This window comes from Plutella xylostella, chromosome Z (genome assembly GCF_932276165.1).
Source record: "Plutella xylostella chromosome Z, ilPluXylo3.1, whole genome shotgun sequence".
Taxonomy (NCBI): Eukaryota; Metazoa; Arthropoda; class Insecta; order Lepidoptera; family Plutellidae; genus Plutella; species Plutella xylostella.
The window spans coordinates 12,348,511-12,361,017 of record NC_064012.1 but is presented as its reverse complement, the minus strand read 5'-3'; the positions used below and the strand labels follow the sequence as shown (position 1 = coordinate 12,361,017).

The window sequence follows — 12,507 nt, the reverse complement described above, 5'->3', positions numbered from 1 at the left end:
TCGCCGACTTTTTTGCATCGCTCCAGGCTCATGCATTCATCGAGCCTGCGAGCCTCTTTCCCACGACGGCGGAGGGCATCCCACTCACACAGAGGTGTTCTCTGTCACACATCGATGTAAACGTATTTTTATTTATTTTCAATCGGTGCTCACGTGAACTCACGGCTCTGTGTGACCGTTTAATTGCGTGGCGGGTGAAAATATTACAGTTCGGTAAAAACAACTTGATAGTTCCTGAAGTTGGCTGCGAGTACACTTTTGTGCCTTGTAAAACTAACCAACTGTCAATCTTTGAAAGAATTAATAGGTTTGTTAGTTTGACAAGGTATAAAAGTGCATTCGATGCCAACTTCAGAACTACCTATATACCAATTAGTCCATACTACTTATATCAAGTAAGATTTTTCAATTTACCTCCCTACCTAGCTACTCTAGTGTAGGTAGACTAGGTAGGATATAGTTGTATGTTTGTAAGTATCAAATCATATTCGTCACACGCTTCTATAGAACTTGCCGCCGTGAAGAATGTAGGTAGGTACCACACACCTTTGGTTTTATATTAAGTTAAGTATTTTATTAAGACTTCTCGAGCTTTTATAGGTTTATACTTGCTAGAAATTAGTTGCGCTCACGTCTTGACGCTTGATGGTGCAAAGTTGGCTAATAAGCACCCAATAACGATATAAATGAAATTATACTTTTAAGTAATAATTAGATGGCCCTCATCTACTGTAAACTGGCCATAGTTAGCTTCTAAATAATATCATCTAGTTTTTTCTATGGTAAAACTGCTTAGGTACATAATGAGTCTTCTTCTTCTATTTCTTTATCTTTTCTGGGGAGTGAGAACAGTAATGTTTCATAATTAATTTAACAATGCCAGGGAGGTCACTCTCTAAATCGACGAACGCATTTGGTTTGTCCTAAAGTTCGGAGTGCAGCCACAACTCTTATCTCGATGTATTAAGCGTGCCGATTGCTTGACAATTCTCGTTCGGTAGTTCGTCCATTTCGAGACTGACCCCCGAGAGGGCCTACTCTACAACGCGAAAAACAATATTATGTTCAACGGCCGAGAAAACGATGAAATTTCTACAGGATGCTGCAAAAATGGTATCGAAGTTTCTATGTTTTTTTATTCATTTTTGCCGAATTTTTACATAAGTACCTATAGGTACTGATTTCATTTTCGGACTTACATATTATAACATGCTGTACACGTAGGTTTCGGCGTAGTATAAGTACACTTTTTGCAACACCTGTACCTATACAAAACTGTACCATAACGATGGATGGCTTTTCGTTCGTTGTCGCCTCCGCGGTACTCTTTGAGACCAACAAATAATACAATACAATACAATCCTCTTTATTTGCACCAAAAAAAATTACAACAGTACAAAAAAGCGGCCTTATTGCTTATAGCAATTATTTATTTATTATTTCTTTAATTTTTTCTCTTCATGGTGTACTACGAATAGGTGCTCCTGAAGATTTCAGTTTCATCCGGACAACTTCCACTTTAGTTATGGCGAATCCTTGTACAGTTCGATGTTTTTATTTCTTGTGATTTTTTCGCTCATTATCTGTTTTCCTGTTTTGGTTGTCATGTTATTGCATTCCTGCCCTTCTCTACGACCCCAATCGGACCGATCGTAAGTAAACATAAACAATTATATTACAAAGTTAGTAGAACGTAAGTACAATTTCTGAAATGCGTCATGCAATCAGTAAGTACCTATTGTTAGCGTTTAAATTTACCAATGCTATTCTTTACTAATATCAAGCTACTTATTTCATCATAGGTCCGGCCGGATTACTAGATGTAGCTAGGAGTTGTTCTTTAGTTCATTTAGTTTCTATATTGTCTGTGATTCGCATTGACTGGCCGGTCACTGGATTCATGCGGATTCATTCAATTCAAGATGGCAGAAAAAACAAGGATAACTTTTAAAAGACTTCTGTTTGTTATTAGATTCCTTTTTGAATAGTTTGTGTTCCTTATAAAAGTATTTTACTTCAAACTTCCTGAGTGTCTTATTTTCAGCATCTTCTATAGTACCAAGCTAACATTTCAGAATTGAGATGAGTAAGTCTACGCCCACCGGTAAGTGAATTTATTTCTGTGCTTAGTTATGAAAATTGTTATGGATATAACAATATGCAGTTTCTATGATTACTGAAAAGAAATTTACGTATTATTAACCACTATCTTAAGAAATTAATATCACGTAAAGTCCAAATAAGGTTATAAAAGGTAAAAACGCGATCATCACGCTATATTTGGCGAAGATTTTATCATTGTGATTAATTTCATTATCGAAAAGTGCAAAACACAGCTTTATAAGGTAGATTTGTATTAAAACTGTTGTCTTGCAAACAGCAACAGTGAATGCAAAGTACTTTACTTTACTTTATTTGAAATATCGCGTGCGTATTAGGCCTAAATGCAAAATGGAGAATTCGCAATTCCTCCCATTATTGTGAATTAGCAGTAGCAACTGTAGCAAGTCAATAATTAATAATCATAAAGTTTATTTCTCTTTGATTTAATTGATCAAGTAATAACTGAATTTTTAGCATGAACTGACGATGTAATATCCTACAGAAAAAAATCTTAATACCGCGATGTAATATCCACCATGGAATGCCAACCCTACTTTAGAGTATTGTACTCTATATCATTTAAGCGTGATCTATAATCTATAACACTAATAGAGTACGCTAAAATAGCCTTTTTTTTACACATTTTTACTAGTCATATAATATTACGCAAAAACACATAATCAAAACCAAAAAAAAGTCGACTATTTACTTTGGACGATCTTGAACGCAGCCACTTATGTCAAACGTCAAATGTCACATGTAACAAGTTATTTTGAGAAGTTTTTGAGGTTTGTTTTGTTTGTGACTTTGGTTTTGTTTGTTTGGAATACTTTTATCCATTCGTTATAACGTGATTGATGAACATTGATAACGCCGATCAAGCATCCTGTACTGATAATAATAACGCAAGTACCCCATCTAAAAATCGAAAAGTTTTGACGAAGAAAAAAAGGACACAGAAGTACACACAACTTTGGGAAAATGAGTTTTCATGGCTAAGAAAAGACTCAGAAAGTGATACAAATGCAAAATCCATAATCTGTGGCGAAGTTTTCTCTCTATTCCATCAGCTGGAGTTGTACACGTACGTAAGAGTGTTTGATTTTTCTTCTGTATGCTATCTGTTGACGAAAATGTTTTGTGTGTGTGTATGCTTTTATTGGTGCCTTAGTGAAGGTGCATGCATCATCTATTTAAAATCTTTTCAGATATATCATTTCATTATACCCGCATGCTTACATTATTTTCTGTCATTTTGTTTTCTTATTTTCGAATCAATTATAAAAAAAAAAATACAACATATGAATTAAAACTATACATTGAATGCCTCACCATTGAGACAATAGATAAACAATACTCCAATATACCTATTAGTTATCATACCACCCAGGCGGTTCAACCTGGCTCACAAACTGTAAAATTTTGTTGAACTTCTTTCTTTAGGAAAAACTTTTAACAGGAAAGATAAAGATGTCCTAATAATATAAGTTATCTATATGAAAGTCAAATACAGAGATTAGTCGAGAACATTAAATTACCATTTAGTACCTATTTAATCATGACCTGTAACAGCTGTATTGCATTTTAACGTTACATTCATTTATTATTGTAAAGGTTTAGCATTACATTACTAACTTTCTTGCTTCCGAATATTATTGTGGATAGTAAGTACCTACCTGTATTTTAAACAAGTCAGGATATAAACAATGTCCAAAAGGATCAAATAGCACAGTCTATTCTGTGTAATTCATAGATATTCACATCGCAACAGGCAGGTCAAATCAGAAGTATTAATTAATACTATTAGTAATATCTGCAAAATCCAAGACGTATAATGTATTTTTTCTTGCTTGGCGCGGATCTTGAGCGGCCTTGGAGTGTCTTTTTATTTGAATTAATTTCAAAACAAATTTATGAAATGAAACATAAATACACATGAAATGCATAGAATGATTGATTTCGTAATTAAACCATTTATTCAATTCTTTATTTGTGAACATAGGTAATGTATGAATAACAGGTGTTCAGCAGAATATTGAGATCTGAGAGTACAAATCATGCACACATGCTATTTCCATAATTTAAACATTAGGTACAATAAATAATGACTTAACGAATTGTGTTAATACAAGTACAATAATGCCTCAATTAATAAATATCAATGTTGAATAACATTATTAATTTTATAATGTCATAGTGTATCATCAGTCAAATATTTATGTATAATAATGAGCATTTTCCTGCTAGTAACTCATAATTCCTTTTGAAACAAATCATAACTTAAACTGTGGACCTCCACAGTACCTAATTGGGAATTTCATTAAAACAAATTTTGGTCTCATACACAATATGTTATTTCTTCATCAATGCTGTTTTTACGACGGAAAACTTACGTTATTAATATATTGTGAACTACCTTATTAATCTGTTAAGAGTCTGGGAGACTTTGACAAACAAACATTTGTTTTACAAAAACCGCAACTTCAAATATGTATAAAGATGGAAAAGTAAGTATTTTGGCTGTAGTTAATTTGTTTAATTGTATTTTTATTAAATGATCTGATCTGCTAAATAAATATAAATTACCATAGGTATATTACAACTTTAATGTTTATGAAGTGTTATATTTTGTATTTTTAAGTACCTACTGCTTTGTTGAGTTTTAAGGAAAAGTCGTTATATTGTATAGGAGACTATGATAATGGAGATTATATGTATTTACTTAGAATTAAAACTAATGTAACACCAACATAGTTGCAATGATAATAATTTATATTATGATTATAAGCAATTTTAGAAAACAATATTTGTATTCCTAGACTTAGCAAAAGCCTTCATCTTTATTAGATAAACTTAAACGGGATTATATCCCATGCATTATCATGATACTATCTTACAAATGTCTAACAACAAACAAATTGCGGAACCTGGAATATTCTCTCTCTTCTTTATTGGTTTTCCATGACTTGTTAATACTAAATATAAATAAAACTAACTATTGACCAGTTTCCATACATAACAATGCTCAGCCTCAAATTGATTTCAATCTAAAAATGCTTACATTTTGTGAACTTTAAAACTCAAACTACAGTGTGAAAATATCAATTATGCTCTGTCCATTATATTATTGGTTTTTGGACAGTTGAAATCCCATACATTTTTGACGACTAAAAGGAAAACCAACTTTACTTACCAGACATAAGGAAGCGTCATAAAAAAAAAACAAAAACATAGTGGAAGCTATATAAGTCTCTCGAGTTGATAATCACCTTGGTGTGAATCACATAACGTCAACAACACAGATATAATTAAAAACTATACCATAGGTACTATTTGTTTATTTATTTATTAATTTATTTAAATAAGGAACACGACTACTGACCACATATACAGTCTAACTATAGTCATGGAAGTAAAGAGTGCGAATTTGTGGAGACTTTATGTCATTGCCTGTTGAATACTTACAGTTACAGTTAATTATATTAGGAAATAAAATAGCAATTGACTATATCGTTTAACGGATTGGTGCTTAGATGAAGGTAATAGATCAATTTAATACGGTATTTTACAATTAGTTCGAATCAATTTCAGTTCTGGACTTTATAAATAGACTGTAAAGCTTTTGCACAGTCAGTCATCACATCAGTTACTTTAAATATCCCTGTAGGAACTGCCAAGAACCCATCTCATACTATTTGGGCATAGAGCAGTAATTAAAACAAAATATTTCAAATCTATTTTATTTCCTACATTTCAAATATATATTTTATTTGTGACGCCGCTGGCTTGCTGACGTAGAGGTTCAGAATTAATTATACATTATCTTACTTTGCTGGCTTTATTTACAAAAGGAGAAGTCAAACAAAGTGACATTATCCTATATATAATCAAATATTCTATATTCAAAACTCGTAATAAGCCCACGTTCTCATAATATGGCGAGGTTGACATAGTACCTACATACAAATTTCATTCCATTGGGCCTATCATATATAAAGATAAAAATTCAATAAAACAAAATTAAAAAAATAAACACCCTTTACATAAAAACGTAGAAATGATTTGATGAAACCTACTTTCAAATACAATTAACCTAACAGTCCTCCACTATTCATAACAAGGTGAATGAAATACTCTAGATCAATCTGAAGGCAATGACGGAAACAATAAAAAAAAAAAAAAACGAAGTGCTTATAAAGAAATGTTTTTAAGAGTCTTTATTGTACTTATCTACAAATAAAAATAGTAGGTTAAATTAATGCACTGTACTTTCTTTGAATATGCTGACATCGATGAAATTTATAATGAGATAGGATATTTAATCAATATTTTGCACATATTAAAAAAAAAAATTAAGTATACAGTAGCGATAGCGGTCACCAAACTAAGCTTGGTCTGTATCTTGAGGTACCATTGGTATCTAAGTATTTTCTAGTTTTAATTATGCCGACACTGAAAAGGCTGTTAATTAAAGGTAGCTATAAGCACCTACTTGTATTTACCTCTACATATTTTTATTTTATTTTATCCTTTATTGCACAAATATAAAAATAAGTGTACAAAGGGTGGACTTAATGCTACAAGCATTTTCTACCAGTCAACCCACAGGAGGTGTTTTTACCTACTTATATGTGTTTACTTACTTGCTGAATGCTTGATTGTAAATTCTTATCATGGCATGCTAATTATTACCATGCACCATGTTATATGCACAAATATTGTCATGTTATGTAATGATACTCTCAAATATTTATACTCTTGATTTTGCAACTCATATGCATACTAACTCTAATTATATTATATTCATTTGATAGAAAACTTAATACTTAAGATACGGTCAATTTAAAATAATTAATATAAAATTCCACGAAACTTTAACTGATTATAATATAATCATGTTACAATATAATAGGAATGCCATTACATCAACTAATTTATATATGAATAATTCATAATTAATTCGTGGCAACTGTAACACTTAACTTTTATCCGTGTCTCAAGCAATTAAAAACTTGTAATTGGCTATCATTATTTCAAAATTCTTATAATAAATTATTCGTTAATTTTCCTGTAAATAGATAAAGGTAATAAGAACTATTTATGATAACATAATATAATATTATACCTTACTTAACTAGGTTCATTATTAAGCTGTGGATGTAACTTATTACTTGCGACTAATATGCAATTTATTTCTCACTTTTCTATTCTAATTCCTGTTCTTGTTTTAGGATAGGAATATTTACATATTGTATGATGAATATGATGATGATAAAGAAAACGATGATTTAAATATGAAGATATAATTGGAATAATCATAAAATGAGAATATGCATATAAAAATCTACATAATGAGAATGGCTGAGGGTCAGAATTGATCTATTAAATCAAGATCGTTAAAACACTTTAATATAATTACAAAGAAAAGGCCGATTTAATATGGAGACACAAGAATATAAGACATAAAATGAAAGGATTGGAATACCTACATTATGAGAATATGGAAAGAAAATACTTACATTTTATACACATAATACAAGAATGTATTGGAATATTAAGAGAATGGCTGTCTAAAGCTCTATTAAATCAAGATGGTTAACACACTTTAATAAAATTACAAAGAAAATGTTGATTTAATATGAAGACACAAGAATATTAGAATTAAAATATAATAATTTGAATACATTATGAGAACATGGAAAGAAACTTACATTTTATATACATATATTATGAGAATGGCTGTCTGAACAGTATTGTCCTAATAAATCAAAATGTTTAACACACTGCTGTTATTATAATAAATGATGATTTAAATATAAAAATACAAGAATATTATATATAAAATAGAAGAATTGGAATATATTTTGATACTAAGATACCTGCATTATAAATATATTATGAGAATGGATGACCGAACAGTATTGTTCCGATAAATGAAGTTGAATGGTATGCTGAAGTGCAAGCGGTGCTCACACAAGGATGTGATTGGTATGCCGAAGCACAAGCGGTACTCACTGAATGATAATACACACACTTTAATATTGTTATAATAAAAGGTGAATGGTATGCCGAAGTGCAAGCGGTGCTCACACAGGGTTGTGAATGGTATGCCGAAGCACAAGCGGTGCTCACCTAATGATAATTAGTATATAGTGGCTGGTATGCCGAAGTGCAAGCGGTGCTCACACTGGGTTGTGAATGGTATGCCGAAGCACAAGCGGTACCCACTATACTATTTATCTGATAAAGAGTAAGTATGTTGTCCGAGTATATGTGGCTGGTATGCCGATGTGCAAGCGGTACTCACACTGGGTTGTGACTGGTATGCCGAAGCACAAGCGGTACCCACAATACTAGTGACATTTTATATGTAAACTAAGCCTATATTTCTTATAATACTCTTATTAAGTATAATAATACTTTCTTTCACTTTAATGTTACTCAAAATAAATAAAGATTATGTTTAAATTTTAAAAATTATATCAGAAACAAAATCATATCAATATTCAAATAATCACTATTTAATTTACCTACTCGTACGAATTAATTTGATTTATTCTGCTACGAGGCCATTGTCCAGCAGTAGAAGACTAATAAGGAGGCCATTGTCCAGCAGTAGAACACTAATAAGAAGGCCATTGTCCAGCAGTAGAACAACAATAAGGAGGCCATTGTCCAGCAGTAGAACACTAATAAGGAGGCCAATGTCCAGCAGTAGAACAATAAACAAAAAAAAAAAAAAACAACTAATTAATATATAATTTGTGTACCTATTTCAGATTCTGAGGAACAATGAACATACAGTGTAGCCGACCAAAAATTCACCTAGCAACGTTGCAGCGTAGCAGACCAGCGTCAGACCAGCATTAAGTACATCAATAAGAACAGCCGGAATATGGTTTACTAATTACTTATAGTCTCTTTGAGTTTTGTTTTAATTATGATTGCTAAGTGCATTTAATATCACCGCATAGATATAATAACTTTATTAATTTTGCTAATTCATTCAGTTTGTTAACATAAATTTAGAACTTGTTAGTTAGCGTTCGAATGGCCGACAGGGAATGGGGACATTCCCAATAACAGGACGGCCGACTGTTAGCGTTTAAATTTACCAATGCTATTCTTTACTAATATCAAGCTACTTATTTCATCATAGGTCCGGCCGGATTACTAGATGTAGCTAGGAGTTGTTCTTTAGTTCATTTAGTTTCTATATTGTCTGTGATTCGCATTGACTGGCCGGTCACTGGATTCATGCGGATTCATTCAATTCAAGATGGCAGAAAAAACAAGGATAACTTTTAAAAGACTTCTGTTTGTTATTAGATTCCTTTTTGAATAGTTTGTGTTCCTTATAAAAGTATTTTACTTCAAACTTCCTGAGTGTCTTATTTTCAGCATCTTCTATAGTACCAAGCTAACACTATGTACTATCTACATCTACACCAAGGATCATAAGTACTCACACTCACAAGCAATGAAAAAGTTCCACTGACCCCTTTTATAAATAATTTAAGTAATTTAGTATTTAATATCAAAATATTCACGGTAGTCCTTTCCCTTCACTGGAACTGTTTTGCACATTGTTCGTGAGTATACAGTTACAGTAGGTAGGTACGGTGGCCTGCGCCTAAAAGTATACAGGCGGAGTTTTTAAAATAGCGATCTCAAGCTCACATGCTGCTTAAGCACATCCACATAAACACCACTGCTACACACATCACACACAACACGTCCCCGGATTTATAACAGATGTAGCTGGTCCCTTCATCATCAGGGTATCGCTATTTTAAAAACTCCGCCTGTATACTTTTAGGCGCAGGCCACCGTACATATGCTGAAGTACCTTTATAAGTTTTATTGATAGCTAATATTTCATCAACCTATAAATCCAAATGGTGTAGGATAGATAGTTCCTGCCTGCTGAACACCAGGCACCAAGTATTCTAGATTCCTGCAATTAGGTCTATTCATGAGGGGTTCCCCTCATCTCGCCTAATCTTTATTACCCTAAACTCGTTTCGCATAACTCGTAAGGTCTAAACTTTTTTGGTAGAATCATCACTTCGACATGACTTATGTAGCATAAGACTCGTTTCGTCTAAAACTCTTTTGGCACAAACTTGAAACACCTAAGTCTCGTTTGCTCAAATTGTTCGTATTGGTATAATCTTGTTTGTCCTAATATTATCTTAATAAATACTATAAGGGCCTGTTCCACAATGTCTGGTTAGTGGTTACCTGTCGGATAAAATACATACTGTCACTGTCTAAAAAATAATGACAGAGAGTGACAGCATGTATTTTATCCGACAGGTAGCCACTAACCAGACATTGTGGAACAGGCCCTAAGTATGTTTTATATGTACAAATTGCTATATTTTTCTCCTACATCACGAAAATCACGATATTGAATGATCAAAATATCGAAAGTGAATGACAATTATAATGATTACAAACGCCATTAACCCCCATGGGATCGAAACCTAAAGATAGGTGCGACGACGAGCAAAGCGAGGAGGAGCATGTTAGGTGCACATGTTTGTCGAAAGCAAAGCGGAGCGCAGCGAAGCGGAGCGTAGCGTTACCCACATAGCGGAAAATTAAATAATGCAAGGCACCAGTCAAAGTTAAAGCCAAATGAATATTAGTAGTTTGTATAAGCTATGCCATAGTATTGTTAGGCTATTTGAGATTTGGCCATACCATTATTAGGCTAAACAAGATTATGCGAAATAACTTTTTACTAAACGAGATTTTCGGCGAAACGAGACTTTGACCAAACGTTACTATGCAATACGAGATTAGGCAAATAAATCTTAGGCCAAAAAAGGTAGAACCATTCATGAGGTATCCATGCCTGAACCTTGGGCTGATTGTTTGTATTTAAGTAGGTATTCTGCTACTGAGATATGATAAAGGAGATTTTCCATTCACAAAATATATACTAGGTACCTACTTATGTGTAAGTATATAACTTAACCAATTTACGATAATAACTGCCATAAAACATACCCGTGATAACGTGCTCGTAACCACAATAATAAGTCGTTGATAAAAGCTACTACAATGAACTTGTAGTAGCTTTTATCACCGCCAATACGCTTATTACCCAGTAAAGTCATTTAATTAGCCCGATAAAACTGCGTAGTATTTATTGGCGACATTTAAAAAAAGGAATGCGTGAAGACTAAAACGCTTGCGCTTGGTCCGGCGAGGCGGTTGACCTTGCGGCTGTTTACATCCAGGTTTCGGTCACAAGCCGCGTCAGGGCCGCCCGCTGCACCGGCTTCGACACAAACAACCTACATACCCATACGTATACCCACTAGCCGTACCCACCACACATGGCTCACTCCCTACTCCGCACACGGATCAGAAAACTGCCTTTATATGTAGGTGAGCTCTCTAGCACATAGCTGTGCCCACAGGACATTGCGCCCGGCGTCCGCTTGCCACGACAAGTTTCAATATTTCTTCTGTCTACATACCACTAGGTAGGTATATTGTATTCTTGAGTATCAGTTTATTTTCTCGCTTTAAATTGAATTGGAATTGTCGGCTCCTAAAAGGACAACGAGGCTTTGAATTTGATTCTCCCATATTGATAAAATAGTAGGTGGGTATGTATGTATGTACGTCACGATTTGATTATTTGCTCAATGCTTTTTTCGAGTATTTAAGTAGTAGGTAGTATATTCTACTTTCTTTAGTTACAATTACAAGGGCTGGTACTAGCTGCTAGTTGGTGAGTTCGCGAGTAGCTTGTACAGACACCGTGTTATTGAGCTTATTTATTTGCAATCTTATTTTATCTATCCGATTTAAATTGGTTATAAATCGCTCACTCACTGCTGGATGTTGAACTAACCGACTACGAGAGACACTATCGTTAATTTAAAACGAAATAGCATTAATTACGAAGTTGGTAATCAGTGTCTAATTCCATACTTTTCAATCCGAAAATCGTTATAACAAGTTCGCGATAGTATTACAGCTAGCTACGTCGACAGGTGAATCACATCACGGGTTGCGCGTTTGTAACTACCACGACTACCAGTGAACCTCGCGTGGTCTTCGAGTAGACCTCACAGTAGTCATCTATTCTGAAAGTGAAACAAACAGAAGTAGAATCAATATGAAAAAATAACATGGAATCTTCACATGAAGCTCACCTCATGATCAGCCTCAACTGGTGACCGCTGAACACTCACGTCACAAGCAACAAAAAAGTTCCAGTGACAACGACACCAAGTTTTATTAACCTAACCGAAAAAGACTAGCTTAAAGACGCCTTCTGCAATATTGAAGTACATTTAACAACCAAGAATACCAACTAAAACCGGCCAAGAGCGTGTCGGACACGCACATGAAATGGTTCCGTAGCCATAAGAGGGCCGA

General features: G+C 33.6%; 1 long non-coding RNA gene across 1 annotated transcript; it reads left to right on the top strand.

The window, feature by feature from the left end:
* Positions 1–1,734: 1,734 nt before the first annotated feature.
* LOC125491208 lies at positions 1,735–9,485 on the top strand. Its single transcript, XR_007268185.1, has 3 exons — positions 1,735–3,187; positions 7,335–8,353; positions 8,883–9,485. It is a non-coding gene; the product is annotated as an uncharacterized LOC125491208 (long non-coding RNA).
* Positions 9,486–12,507: the final 3,022 nt, after the last annotated feature.